The sequence below is a fragment of the Dermochelys coriacea genome, chromosome 3 (assembly GCF_009764565.3).
Source record: "Dermochelys coriacea isolate rDerCor1 chromosome 3, rDerCor1.pri.v4, whole genome shotgun sequence".
Classification (NCBI taxonomy): Eukaryota; Metazoa; Chordata; order Testudines; family Dermochelyidae; genus Dermochelys; species Dermochelys coriacea.
Window position 1 is genome coordinate 1,646,611 of NC_050070.1, and position 19,923 is coordinate 1,666,533.

The 19,923-nt window shown below is 56.8% G+C and overlaps 1 protein-coding gene across 2 annotated transcripts in view; it reads right to left on the minus strand.

The window, feature by feature from the left end:
- The window catches only part of DPYSL5 (dihydropyrimidinase like 5), a 96,793-nt gene extending 85,281 nt beyond the window's left edge, over positions 1 to 11,512 (minus strand). For both annotated transcript variants that reach the window (XM_038396905.2, XM_038396903.2), the window contains exon 1: positions 11,428 to 11,512. The gene's annotated coding sequence lies outside the window, so the exon portion shown is untranslated. The remainder of the gene's footprint in view (positions 1 to 11,427) is intronic.
- Between the last annotated feature and the right edge of the window lie 8,411 nt (positions 11,513 to 19,923).

Here is a 19,923-nt window from a genome sequence, read left to right on the forward strand (position 1 = left end):
TTAAAAAACATGCTAGATTGTTCTACAGCAAGGGGGACAAACAAAAGACTGAAATTGGGGAAGGGCTGCACCACCCCAGAAAACATTTACTATTTTTGATAAAAATTGGTGCATTGCAGTACAGAGATGAAAGAGGGTTATTTTTAATGATGGCACTGGATTCTGAAACAAGTGAAGGATCCTGTACAGATTCCAAGAGATGACACATCAGTGGAGAAAAACTATCATCAAGCATTGTGTTTTGTATCAAGTGCTGACAATCTGCTGGATACGAGAATCATTGCAGAGATTACAGGCATCTGCAGAATGAACTAGTAAGAGCAAAAGGTACTTCCAGGCATGTCATGAGCTTCCCAAAGACAGGGCCAGATTTTCAGTGCCATGGCTAGGTTTATAGATCAATACGATTACAGTACCTTTCAACCCGAAGAATCTCAGAGAACTTTACATGTACAGGCATTACCTTTCCCCATCACTGAAATCTGGACTTGCATTACACAACATGCCAAATGCAAGATCACGCACCTAGAAACCAAGAGTGATGACGGGGCACTGCTTTGCAAAGCCGTGCCCCTGAAAGGGACTTGGGGTCATGGTGGGCAGACAACTGAATATGAGCTCTCCATGCGACAACATGGCTAAGAACTAGTAAAAAGAAAAGGAGTACTTGTGGCACCTTAGAGACTAACAAATTTATTAGAGCATAAGCTTTCGTGAGCTACAGCTCACTTCATCGGATGAAGTGAGCTGTAGCTCACGAAAGCTTATGCTCTAATAAATTTGTTAGTCTCTAAGGTGCCACAAGTACTCCTTTTCTTTTTGCGAATACAGACTAACACGGCTGCTACTCTGAAACCTAAGAACTAGTGTGGATCCCAGGATATACGAACAGGGGAATATCAAGGAGGACACCTCTGCATAGTATTAGGGAAACCAGTACTGGAATAATGTTTCCAGTTCTGGTCTCCACACTTCACAATGGACGTGGGCTAAATGTAGAGATTAAAAAATAGCTACAAGAACATTTGAGACCTGGAAGAGATTCTTTCCAGTGAGAGACGAAAGAAGCTATTTAGGTTTACTTAAGAGAAGGTTAAGAGGTGACTTGATCACAGTGCATAAGTACCTACAATGGAAGAAAATTTCTGATAGTAGCCTTTAATTTAGCAGTGAAAGGTAGAACAAGATCCAATGTCCGGAAGCTAAAGCTAGACAAATGCAGACTAGAAAAAAGATGCAAATTTTTTAATAGAGGGTAATTAACCATTGGACCACCTCAACAAGGGATGCAGCAGATTCTCCCTTACTTGAAGCCTTTAAATCAAGATGAATGTCTCTCTAAAAGCTTTGCTCTAGCTCTCCCAGGAGTCATGAGCTTGATGAAGGACTGACAGGGTTACTGTCCTACGGCTTGTGATATGTAGGAGGCCAGACTAGCGGATCATGATGGCCCCTTCCTGCCATAGTGTGTGAAATGCAGCCATGTCTGGAGCTGGAGATGGTACCCAGCTGGACTTGTGCACAGCACATTACACAGCACTAGGTGAGGATTGTGAATCTCTATGCCTATGCAGTATAGATGAAGAGACCCCTGCAGAGTAAAGCGCTTGGACCTTAGTCTGTCATGGCAGAAGATTGGAGAATTGAACGGACCCTGTGGCATTTGAACTTGTCCTAGGAATCTGGCTATTTGAAACCTAAATCTTAGGCCACTAAGATACCTCCTCCACCTAGTCAACACTGAATTCCATGAATTAGGAAAAGGCAGAGATTAGTGGCTGCAATCAGATAAAGACTAGTTTTGCTCCGAGAGGCCAGAGGACAAAATGGGGAACTTGGTCCAAAATGGCAGACAGATGTGACCCAAGTGGCAGGCAGACAGAAGGTAATGCATAGCTCACACTTTTCAGAGGTTTCATTGTGCAGTTAAACATGTGGCCGGCAGAGAGAGATCAGGGACAGAGACTCTAGAATCCCACATGCAAAACATGCTCACAGAATGAGCATTTCAGGAACAGGTTCTCCACACGATCCGGACAGGAGCCTGAATAACAATTCCCCAAAGCCTCACGGTCCAGACCTCCCATTTTGCTCAGTACACCTCTTGGCTCAGAGCATGCGTGTGCACAGCATTCCCAGAAAGGGTGGTCTTCATGCTGCAGTCATGCCACGTTTGGCATGTGTCCACTCTAGTTTGGGTTAACTCCCCCAAAACCTCCTTTTTATAGGCTTAAAACCCGGCATGTGGTTTTTCAGGAAATGGACTGGGTTTGGGACCACTCCGAGCGACATCTAAAAGCCCCTTGGCAAGTGCTGCTCTGAATCCCCACCCACCAGCTGGTGCATCCCCGGCCTCTCTCTGATCTATTGGCACACAATCGCTGAGTCTTTTTATCCAGCCCCGAAACTCTCGAGGAACTAGGTACAATACAGTTCCCTGGTTCTAACACAAGCAACCTGCCATGCTTTTGCAAATCAATTCAAGCCACTTCGCTGGTTTGGTAGCCTTCGTCCCAGTCTCAGAGTGAGACGCTTACTGAACGCTGAAGGCAACCTCCACCACATCCTCTTAGTCACATCATCAGACTCCAATCCTTCTTTCGGTTTCCTCTCTATTCAAATCCAGCCTTTACTCCTGCAGCCCCTGGCTCTTCTTGCAGCAAAGGGACTGTTAGGAGTGGCTCGTGAAGGTCTAATTTCGGCTACATAGCCGCAAAGTTTCCCAATGGATCTGTTAGCCCACAGATTGGTGCCCTAAGGGAAGGCAGCTTCTGACAACAGTTAGGCTGGCAGTGCGCAGAGCCCACTGCCCATCCTGCTGACCAGTATCGTGCCTCACACTTCGATTGTCAGCTCTTTGGTGCAGGGTCTGTCTTTTCCCTCTGTTTGTACAGCGCCTGGCACAATGGGGTCCCGATCTGCGACTAGGGATCCTAAGGGCTACTGCACACAAATAATAATGCCCTTTGCAGCAAGGGCTGTCTCTTGCTATACACACCCAGTGCCTAATACAAGGGGGCTGGAGCGGGTTAGCCTCTAGGTGCCACCTCAATGTACACAACACAGGATATCAGCCTGGACTGGCAAGGCCTTCAGAGTCTCTTCTGCGGATTATCCTCAGCTCTCCAGACAGCGCTCCAAGGATGCTCATGCTCCTTTCCCCACCTCCATGCCTTCCTCCCATGTGACCAGCAACGCAAATTCATTCACAGATTTCAGTGGAGAAGACTGGGATGCTTTTCCTTCCTAACTAGGGAATGTTGCTAATGGGCTGTTCCAATGAGTGTGGCAAAATCATCTGGGCATGGCTCCTCCACAGCTCCCATAGCCCCAGGGGCGTGCACAGGAATAAATATTTGGCCGCTTTTGGAGGGGCACTCGTTCTCCCTCTGCAGCCCTGGGGCTGGAGGAGCTCGCTTTTCCCGCCCCAGGCCCAGAGGAGTTCTGTGCCTTCACTGATTGGGGGGGCCATGCCCGCTTGCCTCCCTTGTCTGCAAGCCCCTGTGTAGCCCAGACTTTCCTGGGTGGGACAGCAAGGGGACTTCAGGTATCCATGAGCCCTGTGCTCCCACCTTAGGTCCTGTGACATCACCACCCCCCATTCTAAGTCTTGCCCCATTGGTCCCATCCCCAGAGATGTTCATTCAGGAGCGCTTCAGCCCAGCACCACTGCAGTTCCATGCAGGCACAGAGCAAGCCCAGGAACCATCACTCCAAAGATTAAACAGGAGTGGGAGGAAGGGATAACCTAAATTAGATGCATCTTTGTCACCAAAGGGAGCTGATGAGCTCTGTCTCTCTGGGAGCCGTGCTATCACAGAAGGACAATAAGAAAACCCCGGGTTATGCAGCCTGGCTTATTAACAGGAAGTCCAGGACAATTTACAGCAGGAGGGTGGCCTGCCAACCTCTTCCCAAGACTGGCCCTGCAATAATTCTCTTTGCAGTATGTGCAAGCAGGTGATGGCCATTTTCTGAAATACAAGGGATTTCTCCTCCTAATGCAACGGCAGCTGGGCACGCCTCCCATCCCAATGGCATGCTTCCACCCCACCGAGCTGCTTCTCCAATAGCTAGCTGAATGACTGCACCAGTGTCTGTCAGCAACCCCCTTCCTGTGCATAGGGTCCTGCTCTCACCTTAAGAAAAACAGTCCAGACAGAACAGTAAAGACATGAAGGGAAACGAGAGAATCCAGACAATTTTCTACAACCGGGCTATTGTCCCCTTGGTCCCCACACGCCCCACCAGCCGCAATGAAAGCATGCGAGAAGATGTGAGGGCTGTCGTGACTGAAGCTTGAGTGATTTTTAAGGGTGGTCGACCCATTTTGGCTGCCCAGAGTTGTACCCTGAGCTCGTCCTTGGTCCCCTGGGTTTTCCTCCTCAAAGAAATCAGCAGATATTCTCCTTTCCTCAGACAGCTTCAAAGAGCCAAAAATTAAAGATTGTATCAGGCTTTTTTTCCAATCAGCCAGGCCAATCTGGTGAGAGCTGCCAGCCCAGGCACAAAGCCTGCCTGCCCACCCCCCATATCACCATGACGATAAGAACATTACAGCTCCTTCCATCACCCGTCCAAAATATTATTCTGCTCATCACCGGCAAGTGGAATTGGGTCCTGCTCGGTTAGCTCCTGAGCCTTTGCTCACAGCCAATGCAGGGTTGCCTCAGGAGGGACAGTTTCTTGCACTCTGTCCAGCCTTTCCTAAGAGACAGGGCCTCCTAGATCAACACTGCAGCAGGGACTGAGCAGACAGACCCCTAGGGGGCTCAAGCTGGCACCCTAAAAATAGCAGCATGGACAGCTCAGGCTCTTGAGCCCACCTGACCTTCCCTTATTTTCGCCTGTTACTCCCAGGTCAACAGCCCTCCCGACAGTACCCCTTCAACACACACAGCAGGCTTAGCCCCCACCTCCACTTCTCACACTCTCTAGATCTTCTCTGGCTGCCTTCACACTCCTGCCCCCCTCACATTTATGCTGTTCCTCTTGGAACTCCCTTCAGTTTGTCAGGATCCCGTTGGTAATGACAGGGCCACAGCACTGCAGGAGCAGTCAGATCAGAGCTGTCTCAAGACATGCTGGGGCAGTCGTAGGCGTGAGGCAGCTCTGGGCAAGGTCATTTAAGCAATGGGGCACTTTGTCACTTCCACCTTTGCAGGTCAGGGGTCTCTGCTGCCCTAGCCGAAGTCTGGGTCCTGGACTAGCACACCAGATGGACCCGCAGATTTACAGATGAAAACTCTTTTAAAGACACTGCAATCCAATGCAGGGGACTTTGCACTGATCAGCATTGCTGCTACCTTCCCTCCTGACCCTCTACTCCCCTGGGAGGGACGGAGCAGTGGTGAGTTATTCACCCACTGCATCACCTGGCATCTGGTCTCAGCACTGGGAAGCCCCACTGGACAAGCAGGCTCCGAGTGCCATTCTGGGGGCTAAGCCAGCAGAATCCTGCTCCACAGCACCCAGCCACACCCTGGGAGAGCAGATGCTCAGGTAGTCAGCAGCTGTGACCTTGTGATCTGATCTCTGCAGTGCATGGGCCTGTCTCAGCCCCCACAGAACCACTTTCTGAGACTCCACGCAGCAAGCCTGGGAACCGGGTCCCAGCTCCAAGCTATGGCTCATCAACTCCCAGCCTCCCCATCTCCAACAGCGGCCAAAACCCATATGCTTCACCAGGTGGCGATGGAGAATTAGAGATAACTCCGGGCCACTGCCTGGAAGCCACAATTTTAGTGAATCCACCCTAAAAAGCAAGATTTGCCAGCACTGCTTTAACCCTTTCCCTGCTGGTTCTTCCACTGTACCTGCTGTTGCTACCCTCAGCAGTTACTATTCAGCTGAAGTCAATGAACCCATGAGAGACTTCAGGTACATCAACGACGGCAAATGGCTCAGCCACTGTTCACTGGTTTGGAAAGAAAATTACTGGGAAATACCAGGTTCAACTAGGGAACAAACTAACCCACACAGAGCCAATCCCAGTCAGTGTGTCAGCAGAGGTTAGCACTGATGGACCTTCCTCACCAGAGGATGAGCACAACAAGAGCCCCATTAGTAGACAGGGATACTGGCATTGCAGCTTCTTGCCTAGATTGCCAGAGACAACAAGAGCCAGAATCGCCACCCTAGGCCAGCTAGGCAGCGTGTGGGCTGGCCGAGCACTGGGAGTGGCAGCCAGGAGCCTTGCAGGAAGATTTCCCAGCCCAGCAAGCACACTGGTCTGGAGAGGACTTTTCCTCTTCTTTAAGAAACCGGTTAGAAGAGTTACTGGCTTATGCTAGCTAGGCAGAGAGCTACCATGTCTTTGCTCAGAGTGTCCAACCACTGGAGGGGACAAACGTCCTACCCTGGACCCATTTGTAAACCAGACCCTGGTGTCAGTCTAGGCAAGGGCCGAGCTCCACTCCTGGTAGTAACAATGAGCCAGATAACTCACAGGCTCCCCAAATCTCAGCTCTCCAGCTCCAACATGAGCAGAATCCTCTGGCCATCTTGTTATGCATACAAAACAGTGCAGCTGTGTCTCACACCCTCAGCGACTCCATGAGCTCCCTGCTCATTTCACAATCCAGCTCCAAGTTACCGTTTCCATAGCCCAACGGGTACTTCGGGGCACTTTCCAGGCAAATACACTCCCAAGCTCCTTGCCCACTGGTGACAGAGCCTGCCCCTTCAGGTATCGCTAATGTGCCCATTATTCTTCAGTGTCTGGGTGTAGCCTAAAGCAACATCAGAGATGTAACACAGATATAGATGGTGTGCAGGAACAAGGTGAACTGGGGAGGGAAGGGTACAGGTCCTTGGGAGGACAATTCCCCTGTGAGATGAAGGGAGCGGGATCTAAGCTGGATGCTTTAGGAGATGTTTTGTCAGTCTGTGTGTTTGTTATGGGAGGGGTGTGTTTCAGCAGAGGGTTAGACTCGACAGGCCTTGTGAAAGCAGTGAGTGGAGACCAGATTTTGTACAAAGATGGGGTGATCGAGATCAGAGATGTTCCAGATGTAAAGGGCAGCATGGCCAAAGGCATGGAAATAGCTATGGGTAGAAAGCAGCCCAGGAAGGTCCTGTGCATGGAGGGGTCAGCAAGGCACAGCTGCAAGGGCCCTGCGGGAGAGGACCACAGCATCACACACAGTGTGAGGGGAAGGTAAAGGATGGGTCAGGTACCCTCATTTGTAAAACCCTCTAACCTATCACAGACCTCCTTTCTCTCCTTTCCCCTCCCTCTGCTCATCTAGTGTAGCACTGGCCTCCTCTGTTCTCTCCACATGGCTGTGCTAGAGTCTCCTCTGCAGCTCCTAATTCTCCATCTCACTCCAGGTCTCAGCTAAGAACGTACGTCTTTCCCTGCCTGTCCCTCCTGGTGCCTCTCTCCCCTCCCCTGCCCACCCACGTGTTGCTGCCTGGCTTCATCATTGTATTCTGGAGCTCTCCATGCATTTGGGGACAGGTTGTTTTGCAGAGTCCCTTTCAGACAGAGCTGCACTGTGTTGTAATTCGAGTGAAAAGTCACCTGGACCACTCTGTTGGCCAAACAGCGTTTTCTGCCATTCCTGAGGGCCTCCACTCGCATCACATGCTTCCTGTCAAGCGAATGAGCAGCTATCATCCTCTCCCTGGGTGGCAGCACATGCATGATGAAGTCAAGTACCAAGACTCCTCATGGAGCACCCACACTTCTGCTGCTTCAACCACCCCCCGAAAAGCACTGACACAATCGCACCTAGTTGCAAAACCATGTAGTGAATGCCTCCCCTAAGAAATCCTGGGCCTCCAGCAGTCTGGGGGCTGTAGTTTCATGGGGGGGGTGGGGGGGAAGAGCTGCAGTGTGTTTGGCATGATACAAACAGAAGGCAGAAGAGCCCGTGCCCCAGAGAGCTTGCACTCTTAAAGAGACAGGACAGTCCGACAGAGAGCAGGGGGAGGAAACAAGAGCACATAAGGTAGTACCAGCTCAAGTCCTGACAATTCAATATACACACCCAGCATCCCAAGCTACGCTACAGCCATCACAGAGGGTGGGATCTCAGCGGCTCTCATCCACTGCAACAGCCAGAGCCTGCCCTCAATTTTATATTCCTTTTTCAGCAAGTCTATGCCATTTGCTGTGTACGGCAGAGAGAAGGGATGGGCTGGCACTTTGTGCTCACCAAGCCCTTAAGATGAGATGCAGCATTTCCCAGGCAGACTTCCTAAAGAGACCATCAATACATAAATAGCTCAGCACACAGATGATTGAGCAACTGGATGTTACACCCTGGAGACTGCCCGCTGCAGACGTCTCCATCCCGAGTACTTGGTCTTCAGGGGATCCAAGCACAGACACACACACACCCTCCATCCTCTTCAGAGCTAACCCTTTCTTGATTAGCCTTTTCAGCTCTCCCAGGCTGGGAGGGAAGAACTCTGCCACCGCAAACAGCCACAAAACTCCATTCATTGTTTTCTGCCAGGATCAGAGGTCCTCCTTTGTTAGGGAGACATTGACAATATCACTGCAGTTCAGGCTGCACTGAAAGCAGGATTGAAATCCCACTGTTTCACACTCTTTAGTCTCCAGGTTTGTCACAACAGATCTACAAAGCACATTCATTTTCCATCCTTGCTTATTAGAAAAAGTTAATTTCTGCAGAGGAAATGTTTAAAACTGCCCTTCTCTGAAACCTTCCATCAAGGGCCTTACCCAGGTCAGTGTTAAGTACTGCTAGTTTACAGCCACTACAATGGGAATTTGGAGTTCTCACATCTCCTGATAACAGACCAGAAGTCATCCCTGGGTCTGGTATTTATTCCTTTGACTCTCCAGACTTGGGGCTAGGTGTCAAGCACATTTTAAAATTTTTATCATGATTGTACACATCCTAACACCACAAAATCCTTTCTAACCAATGCTACCCGTGACACAGCGCAGGCCACATGACAGCAATGCACATGGAGGCTCTACATACAACAGGTAACAAAAACTCACTCCTGCCCCTAGCAGAGAAGAGCCATTATTGATCCAGCAGACCCATTACAGATCAGTCATAAACTACTGCACACCAGGACTATTGACCTGAGGGAGGAGCCGTCACATTTCATCACGTCAGTCTGGCCTCCACCCCAGATACACTAAATCCGACCGGCTAAAAAGCCCTCTGGAAAGTTTTATGGGGAGAATTTAATTAGCAAGCACAATGGCTGATTTTCACACCTCAATACCATGCCATTTCCTTTGCTTCTTTCAAGGAGCGGAAATAATTAGATACTATGCACAGTGACCCTGGAGAGAAGGCGACCTACTATTAGGTCCCACGCCAGACATCACTCGGATGTATAGCAATGTAGAGCTGTAAGGGACCGCTAGTCCTCTCGTCACCGAGGACAGTCCCTTGGGCTGAGGCAGGACCAAATAAAGCTAGACCATCCCGGACAGGTGTTTGTCCAACCTGCTATTAAAAACCTCTTATGATGCAACCCCACAACCTCCCTTGGAAGACTATTCTAGAGCATGACTGCCCTTTTATTTAATATTTATCTAATATTTAACCTAAATCTCCCTTGCTCCAGGTTAAATCCATTACTTCTTATCCTAGCTTCAGTGAACTCAGAACAACTGATTACCATCCTCCTTATAACAGCCCTTTATATATATTTCAAGATTTATCATGTCCCCCTCACTCTTCTTTTCTCAAGACTAAACATGCCCAGGCTTTTAACTTTTCCTTGTAGGTCAGATTTTTCTAAACTTTCTAATAATTTTTGTTGCTCTCCTCTGGACTCTCTGCAATTTGTCCACATCTTTCTTAAAGTGTGGCCCCCAAAACTGGACACAATACTCCAGCTGAGGCCTCACCAGTGCCAACAAGAGTGGGACAATTACCTCCCAGGTCTCTCTTACAAATGACACACCTATTAATAAACCCTAGAATATTAGCCTTTTTCGCAAAGGCATCACATTGACAACTCATATTCACTTTGTGATTCACTATGACCCCAGATCATTTTCAGCAGTTCCCAGCCTAGCCGGTCATTCCCCATTTTGTAGTTGTGCATGTGATTTTTCTTTCCTGTGAACAGTACTTTGTCCTTGTCTTCAAAACTTCAAAAACAGACTCCAACGAGAGACTGCGGAATTGGAATTAATTTGCAAACTGGATACAATTAACTTAGGCTTGAATAGAGACTGGGAATGGATGAGTCATTACACAAAGTAAAACTATTTCCCCATGGTATTTCCCCCCACCCCACCCCTTCCTCAGATGTTCTTGTTAACTGCTGGAAATGGCCTACCTTGCTTGTCACCATGAAAGGTTTTCCTCCTTCCCCCCCCCGCTGCTGGTGATGGCTCATCTTAAGTGATCACTCTCCTTACAGTGTGTATGATAAACCCATTGTTTCATGTTCTCTGTGTGTGTGTATCAATCTCTCTGTATTTTCCACCGAATGCATCCGATGCAGTGAGCTGTAGCTCACGAAAGCTTATGCTCTAATAAATTTGTTAGTCTCTAAGGTGCCACAAATCCTCCTTTTCTTTTCGCGAATACAGACTAACACGGTTGCTCCTCTGAAACCTGCCATCTCACAACTACTGCTTGAGTAGTTGAGGAGGAGGAGGAAGGAGAAAGGGAGATGCACGCTACGCAGCTCTCTTCACTCCTCGTTTTCCTCCGGCAGCCGGGCGGGGCCCCGGGAGCTATGCTCCTGGGTACAATACCGCACCCTGAAGGCCGTGGGCATGAACAGAGGAACCAGCACCAGGAACTGCCAAGCTGCGCGATGCCATTGCCCCAACGCACGCCCTGCTGGGTGAAAGGAGCCGCTCACAACCTCTGCCTCCCCCGCAGCACAAGGCAGATGGCCCCGGCCTCGAGGGGGACTGGTGCCCGCACAGCCCCTCCAAGTACCCGGGGAGGACGGACCCTTCTCCGCGTGGCCAGGATGCGGCCCGCCGGGAAGCCCAAGGGAAGCCGGCGGGCCCGGGCGCGGGAGCCGGACTGAGCCGGCCCCAGGCTCCGAGAGCAGGGAGGGGCGACAGCGCTGCCCGGCGGGCAGGCTGCAGAGCGCCGCGGGCTTCTAACGCCCGTCTGCCGCCAAGCCGCCCGACAGCCGAGGGGAACGCGTCCCCCGCCGGCCCCCGGGACCGGCCTCCCCGCCCCCGAGGGCCGGGGACGGGACGGGCGCCGCGACGCCGGCGACCCCCGCCCCCCGGCACAAAGAGGCGCCCCGCGGGGGCTCCGTTCGCCACGGCGGGGGCGCGGCCCAAGACAACAAAGGCTGGTCCCCAGCCGGCGCCGCCTCGCCCCGGCCCCGGCCCCGGCCCCGGCCCCGCCGAGCGCCGAGACAAAGCGGGGAGCAGCCCCCGCCCCCGCCCGCACCTGCTGCGGCGGCAAGTCGCGTCGGGACCCCCCGGCACCTGCCCCGGCCGCCCCTCACCCCGCGCTCCGCGGCGGCTCCGCGCCTCGCCTCGCCTCGCCTCGCCCTGCACCGCTCGCGTCTCCCACCAACCTGCGCCGCTCGGCGGGCGAGGCGAGGGGGCGGGGCCGAGCCACCGCCCACGAGCCAATCACAGCCCGACCCCCGCCCCGGGTGGGCGGGGCCTCCTCCACCCTCCTAGCGGGCTCGGGAACTACCTCTCCCGACAGGGCCGGCGCCATAGACACCAAGGGGCGCGGCTCGGACGGGGGCGGGGCCGAGTGCTCCGGACACGCCCCCACCCCTCCCACCGGCTGCTTCTGGGGTTGCCATGGTGACCAGGGAGCCTTCACAAAGGCCTCTCCCAAGGCTCAGAAAGGGAGGGGGAGGGGCCAGCTGCACCCCATTCATGGACCCCCCAGAGCCCCCTCCCCACTGGGTTAGTGCCAGCATGCAGGGCAGGGTGCCCCAAAGGGCCTGGTGCTGTCACCCCTACAGAAACCTCCCCGTCACCCCACTGTGCCCCAAAGCCCTCCCCTTCACCCCAAACCTCCCCCGTCACCCCACTGTGCCCAAAGCCCTCCCTTCACCCAAACCTCCCCGTCACCCCACTGTGCCCCAAAGCCCCTCCCCTTCACCCCAAACCTCCCCCGTCACCCCACTGTGCCCCAAAGCCCCTCCCCTTCACCCCAAACCTCCCCTGCCACCCACTGTGCCCCAAAGCAGCTCCTCTTCACCCCAACCTCCCCCGTCACCCCACTGTGCCCAAAGCCCCCCCCTTCACCCCAAACCTCCCTGCGTCCCCCACTGTGCCCCAAGCAGCCTCTTCACCCAAACTCCCCCAGTCACCCCACTGTGCCCCAAAGCCCCCCTTCACCCCAAATCGCCCCCATCACCCACTGGCCCCAAAGCCCCTACCCTTCACCCCAAACCTCCCGTCACCCACTGTGCCCCAAAGCAGCTCCTATTCCCCAACCCTCCCCGTCACCCACTGTGCCCCAAGCCCCTCCCTTCACCCCAAATCTCCCCATACCCACTGTGCCCCAACGCCCTCCCTTCACCCCAAACCTCCCCGTCACCCAGTGCCCCAAAGCAGCTCCTCTTCACCCAAACCTCCCCTTCACCCCACTGTGCCCCAAAGCCCCCCCTTCACCCCAAACCCCCCCTTCACCCCACTGTGCCCAAAGCCCCTCCCCTTACCCCAAACTCCCCCTTCACCCCACTGTGTCCAAGCCCTCCCCTTCACCCAAACCTCCCCGTCACCCCACGTGCCCCAAAGCAGCTCCTCTTCACCCAAACCTCCCCCTTCCCCCACTGTCCCCAAAGCCCCTCCTCTTCACCCAAACCTCCCGTCACCCCACTGTGCCCTAAAGCCCTCCCCTTCACCCAAACCTCCCCCTTCACCCCACTGTCCCCCAAAGCAGCTCCTCTTCACCCAAACCTCCCCTTCACCCCACTGTGCCCCCAAAGCCCTCCCTTAACCCCAAACCTCCCCCATCACCCCACTGTCCCCCAAAGCCCCTCCCCTTCACCCAAACCTCCCCCTTCACCCCACTGTGCCCAAAGCAGCTCCTCTTCACCCCAAACCTCCCCCTCACCCCACTGTGCCCTAAGCCCCTCCCCTTCACCCCAAACCTCCCCCATCACCCCACTGTGCCCCAAAGCCCTCCCCGTCACCCCAAACCTCCCCCGTCACCCCACTGTGCCCCAAGAGCCTCCCCTTCACCCCAAACCTCCCCCGTCACCCCACTGTGCCCCAAAGCCCCTCCCCTTCACCCCAAACTCCCCGTCACCCACTGTGCCCCAAAGCAGCTCCTCTTCACCCCAAACCTCCCCCTTCACCCCACTGTGCCCCAAAGCCCCCCCTTCACCCCAAACCTCCCCATCACCCCACTGTGCCCCAAAGCCCCTCCCCTTCACCCAAACCTCCCCCTTCACCCCACTGTGTCCCAAAGCCCCTCCCCTTCACCCAAACCTCCCCGTCACCCCACTGTGCCCCAAAGCAGCTCCTCTTCACCCCAAACCTCCCCCTTCACCCCACTGTGCCCAAAGCCCCTCCTCTTCACCCCAAAACCTCCCCGTCACCCCACTGTGCCCTAAAGCCCCTCCCTTCACCCAAAACCTCCCTTCCACCCCACTGTGCCCCAAAGCAGCTCCTCTTCACCCCAAACCTCCCCCTTCACCCACTGTGCCCAAAGCCCCTCCCCTCCCCCCAACCTCCCCCGTCACCCCACTGTGCCCCAAAGCCCCTCCCCTTCACCAAAACCTCCCCCTTCACCCCACTGTGCCCCAAAGCAGCTCCTCTTCACCCCAACCTCCCCCTTCACCCCACTGTGCCCCAAAGCCCCTCCCTTCACCCCAAACCTCCCCCATAACCCCACTGTGCCCCAAAGCCCCTCCCCTTCACCCAAACCTCCCCCGTCACCCCACTGTGCCCCAAAGCCCCTCCCTTCACCCCAACCTCCCCTGTCACCCCACTGTGCCCCAAAGCAGCTCCTCTTCACCCCAACCTCCCCCGTCACCCCACTGTGCCCCAAAGCCCCTCCCCTTCACCCCAAACCTCCCCCGTCACCCCCCCTGTGCCCCCAAGCCCCTCCCCTTCACCCCAAACCTCCCCCGTCACCCCACTGTGCCCCAAAGCCCCTCCCCTTCACCCCAAACCTCCCCCGTCACCCCACTGTGCCCCAAAGCAGCTCCTCTTCACCCCAAACCTCCCCCGTCACCCCACTGTGCCCCAAAGCCCCTCCCCTTCACCCCAAACCTCCCCCGTCACCCCACTGTGCCCCAAAGCCCCTCCCCTTCACCCCAAACCTCCCCCGTCACCCCACTGTGCCCCAAAAGCCCCTCCCTTCACCCCCCAAACCTCCCCGTCACCCCACTGTGCCCCAAAGCAGCTCCTCTTCACCCCAAACCTCCCCCTTCACCCCACTGTGCCCCAAAGCCCCCCCTTCACCCCAAACCTCCCCCATCACCCCACTGTGCCCCAAAGCCCCTCCCCTTCACCCCAAACCTCCCGTCACCCCACTGTGCCCCAAAGCAGCTCCTCTTCACCCCAAACCTCCCCTTCACCCCACTGTGCCCCAAAGCCCCTCCCCTTCACCCCAAACCTCCCCCATCACCCCACTGTGCCCCAAAGCCCCTCCCCTTCACCCAAAACCTCCCCCTTCACCCCACTGTGCCCCAAAGCAGCTCCTCTTCACCCCAAACCTCCCCCTTCACCCCACTGTGCCCCAAAGCCCCTCCCCTTCACCCCAAACCTCCCCCATCACCCACTGTGCCCCAAAGCCCCTCCCCTTCACCCCAAACCTCCCCCGTCACCCCACTGTGCCCCAAAGCCCCTCCCCTTCACCCCAAACCTCCCCCGTCACCCCACTGTGCCCCAAAGCCCCTCCCCTTCACCCCAAACCTCCCCGTCACCCCACTGTGCCCCAAAGCAGCTCCTCTTCACCCCAAACCTCCCCCTTCACCCCACTGTGCCCCAAAGCCCCCCCTTCACCCCAAACCTCCCCCATCACCCCACTGTGCCCCAAAGCCCCTCCCCTTCACCCCAAACCTCCCCCTTCACCCCACTGTGTCCCAAAGCCCCTCCCCTTCACCCCAAACCTCCCCGTCACCCCACTGTGCCCCAAAGCAGCTCCTCTTCACCCCAAACCTCCCCGTCACCCCACTGTGCCCCAAAGCCCCTCCTCTTCACCCCAAACCTCCCCGTCACCCCACTGTGCCCTAAAGCCCCTCCCCTTCACCCAAAACCTCCCCCTTCACCCCACTGTGCCCCAAAGCAGCTCCTCTTCACCCCAAACCTCCCCCTTCACCCCACTGTGCCCAAAGCCCCTCCCCTTCACCCAAACCTCCCCCATCACCCCACTGTGCCCCAAAGCCCCTCCCCTTCACCAAAACCTCCCCCTTCACCCCACTGTGCCCCAAAGCAGCTCCTCTTCACCCCAAACCTCCCCCTTCACCCCACTGTGCCCCAAAGCCCCTCCCCTTCACCCCAAACCTCCCCGTCACCCCACTGTGCCCCAAAGCCCCTCCCCTTCACCCCAAACCTCCCCCGTCACCCCACTGTGCCCCAAAGCCCCTCCCCTTCACCCCAAACCTCCCCTGTCACCCCACTGTGCCCCAAAGCAGCTCCTCTTCACCCCAAACCTCCCCCGTCACCCCACTGTGCCCCAAAGCCCCTCCCCTTCACCCCAAACCTCCCCCGTCACCCCACTGTGCCCCAAAGCCCCTCCCCTTCACCCCAAACCTCCCCCGTCACCCCACTGTGCCCCAAAGCCCCTCCCCTTCACCCCAAACCTCCCCGTCACCCCACTGTGCCCCAAAGCAGCTCCTCTTCACCCCAAACCTCCCCCGTCACCCCACTGTGCCCCAAAGCCCCTCCCCTTCACCCCAAACCTCCCCCGTCACCCCACTGTGCCCCAAAGCCCCTCCCCTTCACCCCAAACCTCCCCCGTCACCCCACTGTGCCCCAAAGCCCCTCCCCTTCACCCCAAACCTCCCCGTCACCCCACTGTGCCCCAAAGCAGCTCCTCTTCACCCCAAACCTCCCCCTTCACCCCACTGTGCCCCAAAGCCCCCCCTTCACCCCAAACCTCCCCCATCACCCCACTGTGCCCCAAAGCCCCTCCCCTTCACCCCAAACCTCCCCGTCACCCCACTGTGCCCCAAAGCAGCTCCTCTTCACCCCAAACCTCCCCCTTCACCCCACTGTGCCCCAAAGCCCCTCCTCTTCACCCCAAACCTCCCCGTCACCCCACTGTGCCCTAAAGCCCCTCCCCTTCACCCAAAACCTCCCCTTCACCCCACTGTGCCCCAAAGCAGCTCCTCTTCACCCCAAACCTCCCCCATCACCCCACTGTGCCCCAAAGCCCCTCCCCTTCACCCCAAACCTCCCCCTTCACCCCACTGTGTCCCAAAGCCCCTCCCCTTCACCCCAAACCTCCCCGTCACCCCACTGTGCCCCAAAGCAGCTCCTCTTCACCCCAAACCTCCCCGTCACCCCACTGTGCCCCAAAGCCCCTCCTCTTCACCCCAAACCTCCCCGTCACCCCACTGTGCCCTAAAGCCCCTCCCCTTCACCCAAAACCTCCCCCTTCACCCCACTGTGCCCCAAAGCAGCTCCTCTTCACCCCAAACCTCCCCCTTCACCCCACTGTGCCCCAAAGCCCCTCCCCTTCACCCCAAACCTCCCCCATCACCCCACTGTGCCCCAAAGCCCCTCCCCTTCACCCAAAACCTCCCCCTTCACCCCACTGTGCCCCAAAGCAGCTCCTCTTCACCCCAAACCTCCCTTCACCCCACTGTGCCCCAAAGCCCCTCCCCTTCACCCCAAACCTCCCCATCACCCCACTGTGCCCCAAAGCCCCTCCCCTTCACCCCAAACCTCCCCCGTCACCCCACTGTGCCCCAAAGCCCCTCCCCTTCACCCCAAACCTCCCCTGTCACCCCACTGTGCCCCAAAGCAGCTCCTCTTCACCCCAAACCTCCCCCGTCACCCCACTGTGCCCCAAAGCCCCTCCCCTTCACCCCAAACCTCCCCCGTCACCCCACTGTGCCCAAAGCCCCTCCCCTTCACCCCAAACCTCCCCCGTCACCCCACTGTGCCCCAAAGCCCCTCCCCTTCACCCCAAACCTCCCCCGTCACCCCACTGTGCCCCAAAGCAGCTCCTCTTCACCCCAAACCCCCCGTCACCCCACTGTGCCCCAAAGCCCCTCCCCTTCACCCCAAACCTCCCCCGTCACCCCACTGTGCCCCAAAGCCCCTCCCCTTCACCCCAAACCTCCCCCGTCACCCCACTGTGCCCCAAAGCCCCTCCCCTTCACCCCAAACCTCCCCGTCACCCCACTGTGCCCCAAAGCAGCTCCTCTTCACCCCAAACCTCCCCCTTCACCCCACTGTGCCCCAAAGCCCCCCCTTCACCCCAAACCTCCCCATCACCCCACTGTGCCCCAAAGCCCCTCCCCTTCACCCCAAACCTCCCCGTCACCCCACTGTGCCCCAAAGCAGCTCCTCTTCACCCCAAACCTCCCCCTTCACCCCACTGTGCCCCAAAGCCCCTCCTCTTCACCCCAAACCTCCCCGTCACCCCACTGTGCCCTAAAGCCCCTCCCCTTCACCCAAAACCTCCCCCTTCACCCCACTGTGCCCCAAAGCAGCTCCTCTTCACCCCAAACCTCCCCCTTCACCCCACTGTGCCCCAAAGCCCCTCCCCTTCACCCCAAACCTCCCCCTTCACCCCACTGTGCCCCAAAGCCCCTCCCCTTCACCCCAAACCTCCCCGTCACCCCACTGTGCCCCAAAGCCCCTCCCCTTCACCCCAAACCTCCCCCTTCACCCCATTGTGCCTTCAGGCACCTCCCCCTTTGCCCCAAATCTCCCACTCCATCCTGTGCCTCCAGAACCATCTCCATCTCCCCAAATCACCCTTTGCTGCACGGTTCCCACCTCAGAAAGCAACCCTAGCGGGCATTTATTCCAAAGGGCACATTTTCTCAAGCCCCTCCACCCCCGGCACGCAGCAACCTGTCCAGCACCCCCACCCCAGACAAGGCCTGCCTGAAATGAAGGACTGCTTGTTTGCATAGGGGAGGCAGTGTGGCCTAGTGGGTGGAGCACTGAGCTGTGGGTCTGTGTGCCTCTGCTACAGGCATGCTGGGTGGCCTTAGGCAAATCACTCTTGCCTCAGTGTCCCCATCTGTAAAATGAGGATAACAATGCTGCGCTCCTTTATAAAGGGCTTGGCGAGCTACTGACAAACCGGGCTAGAGAAAAGCCAGGTGGTATGATGATGACAGTTACCTGGGCTGAAATACCACAAGGTTGGTGTTAAAAGGTTACGTGCCCACTAGCACACTGCACATCCAACAGCACTGATTTGTAGAGCCCTGCCCCAGGCCCCAGGGTCTCGCCCGTATGCCAGGACTGGCACCTAGCACCTGGGGGGGGTCTCCTGCAGCATGCTCCGGGCAGCCCCTCCTGCAGAACTCTGGTAGCAGCCAAGTGGAGCTGCCCTGCACTTGCTGCTCCTGCAGGTTCGCATGGGTGACGGGTGGGCGTGTGGCCCCTGACAGCATTTAGGGCACCCTCAGGCAGCAGCCCCCTGGGTTTTGTTTCTTCCGTCCCTCCCCTAGGCCTGCCCCTTGGGGCTGGATGTGACCCACAAAGACACTGACACGTCAGACCAGGCTCAGGGTTGCAGAGGTTCATGGGGCAGTACCCAATGCTGCCGCAGCTATGGACAGCACCGCTCAGGGGTCCAGCCATCAGCAGAGCAGGGGCAGCAGTGGAACCACAGCAGGGCTTAGCCCAGAGACAGGCCCACATCCCCCTCTCCTATATACACGCCCCTCCCCTGCTCACAATGGGTCGCATGCCCCCCTGCTCTTTGGAAATGGCACCTCATGCACAGGGCGGGAAGGCGCTGCCGTGCAGCTTGGCTTTCAGCAGAGGTGAAAGTAAGCCGGTACGCCCCGGTACGGCATATCAGTAAGAGCCAGTGCACCATACCAGGACCGGCTTTCTGAGGGGGCAATTTAAAGCCATGGGGGGGCTGCAGCGGGGATTTAAAGGGCCCCGGAGCTCCACTCGCTGCTATTGCCCCCCCCCCCTGGGGCCCTTTAAATCCCCACCTGAGCCCTGCTGCCCAAGCCCTGGGGTAGTGGTGGGGGGGCTTCGGTGAGCATTTAAAGGGCCAGGGCGGTAGCGGCGGCTGGAGCCCCAGGGCCCTTTAAATCCCCGATGGAGCCCGTCCACCGCTACCCCGGGGCTCGGGCAGCAGGGCTCAGGCGGGGATTTAAAGGGCTCGGGGCTCCAGCAGCTACTACAATAGTGAAGCCCCAGGCCCTTTAAAGCTCTGCCAGAGCCCAGAGCCCCGGGGTAGCGGTGGCAGCCAGGAGCCCCCCGGGCTCCTCAGTGATTTAAAGGGCCCAGGACTTGGCTGTGGTAGTGGCAGCTGGAGCCCTGGGCCTTTTAAATCGCCCCTGAACCCTGGGGCTCCCAGCCGCCTCTACAGCTGGTAGCTCGGGGGTGATTTAAAGGGCCCCAGGCTCCCAGCCGCCACTACCGCAGCTGAGCCCTGGCTCTTTAAATCAAGATTTAAAGGGCCCGGGGATTTAAGGTCCTGCCTCTTCCAGTTGAGGCCACGCCCCCTGCTCAGGACACGGGTGAATCCTCTAACTTACTTTCACCCCTGGCTTTCACCATCCAGCAGCTGCTGCCACCACCTCTCTGCGGCTCCCAGGAACTGCTCCTGGTGCCCCGGGGGACAGGCCTGGGAGCAGGGGCCGCAGCTCAGCTGGGGATGCCAGGCCCAGACTGTTTTAGTGGGGGGCAATGAGAGCTCAGGTTTTCCTGAATCTTCCCCCCTTTATTCAGTCCCCCTCTGTCAACTGCCAGGAGCCCCAGCATCCTCCACTCTGAGCCTGGGGGGTAGGGGCAGAGTCGAGACAGATTCCCCCTCAGACTCCGCAATTCTGAGCCATGGGGGGAGGGACCAGGTAGATCACCACCCTCACCCC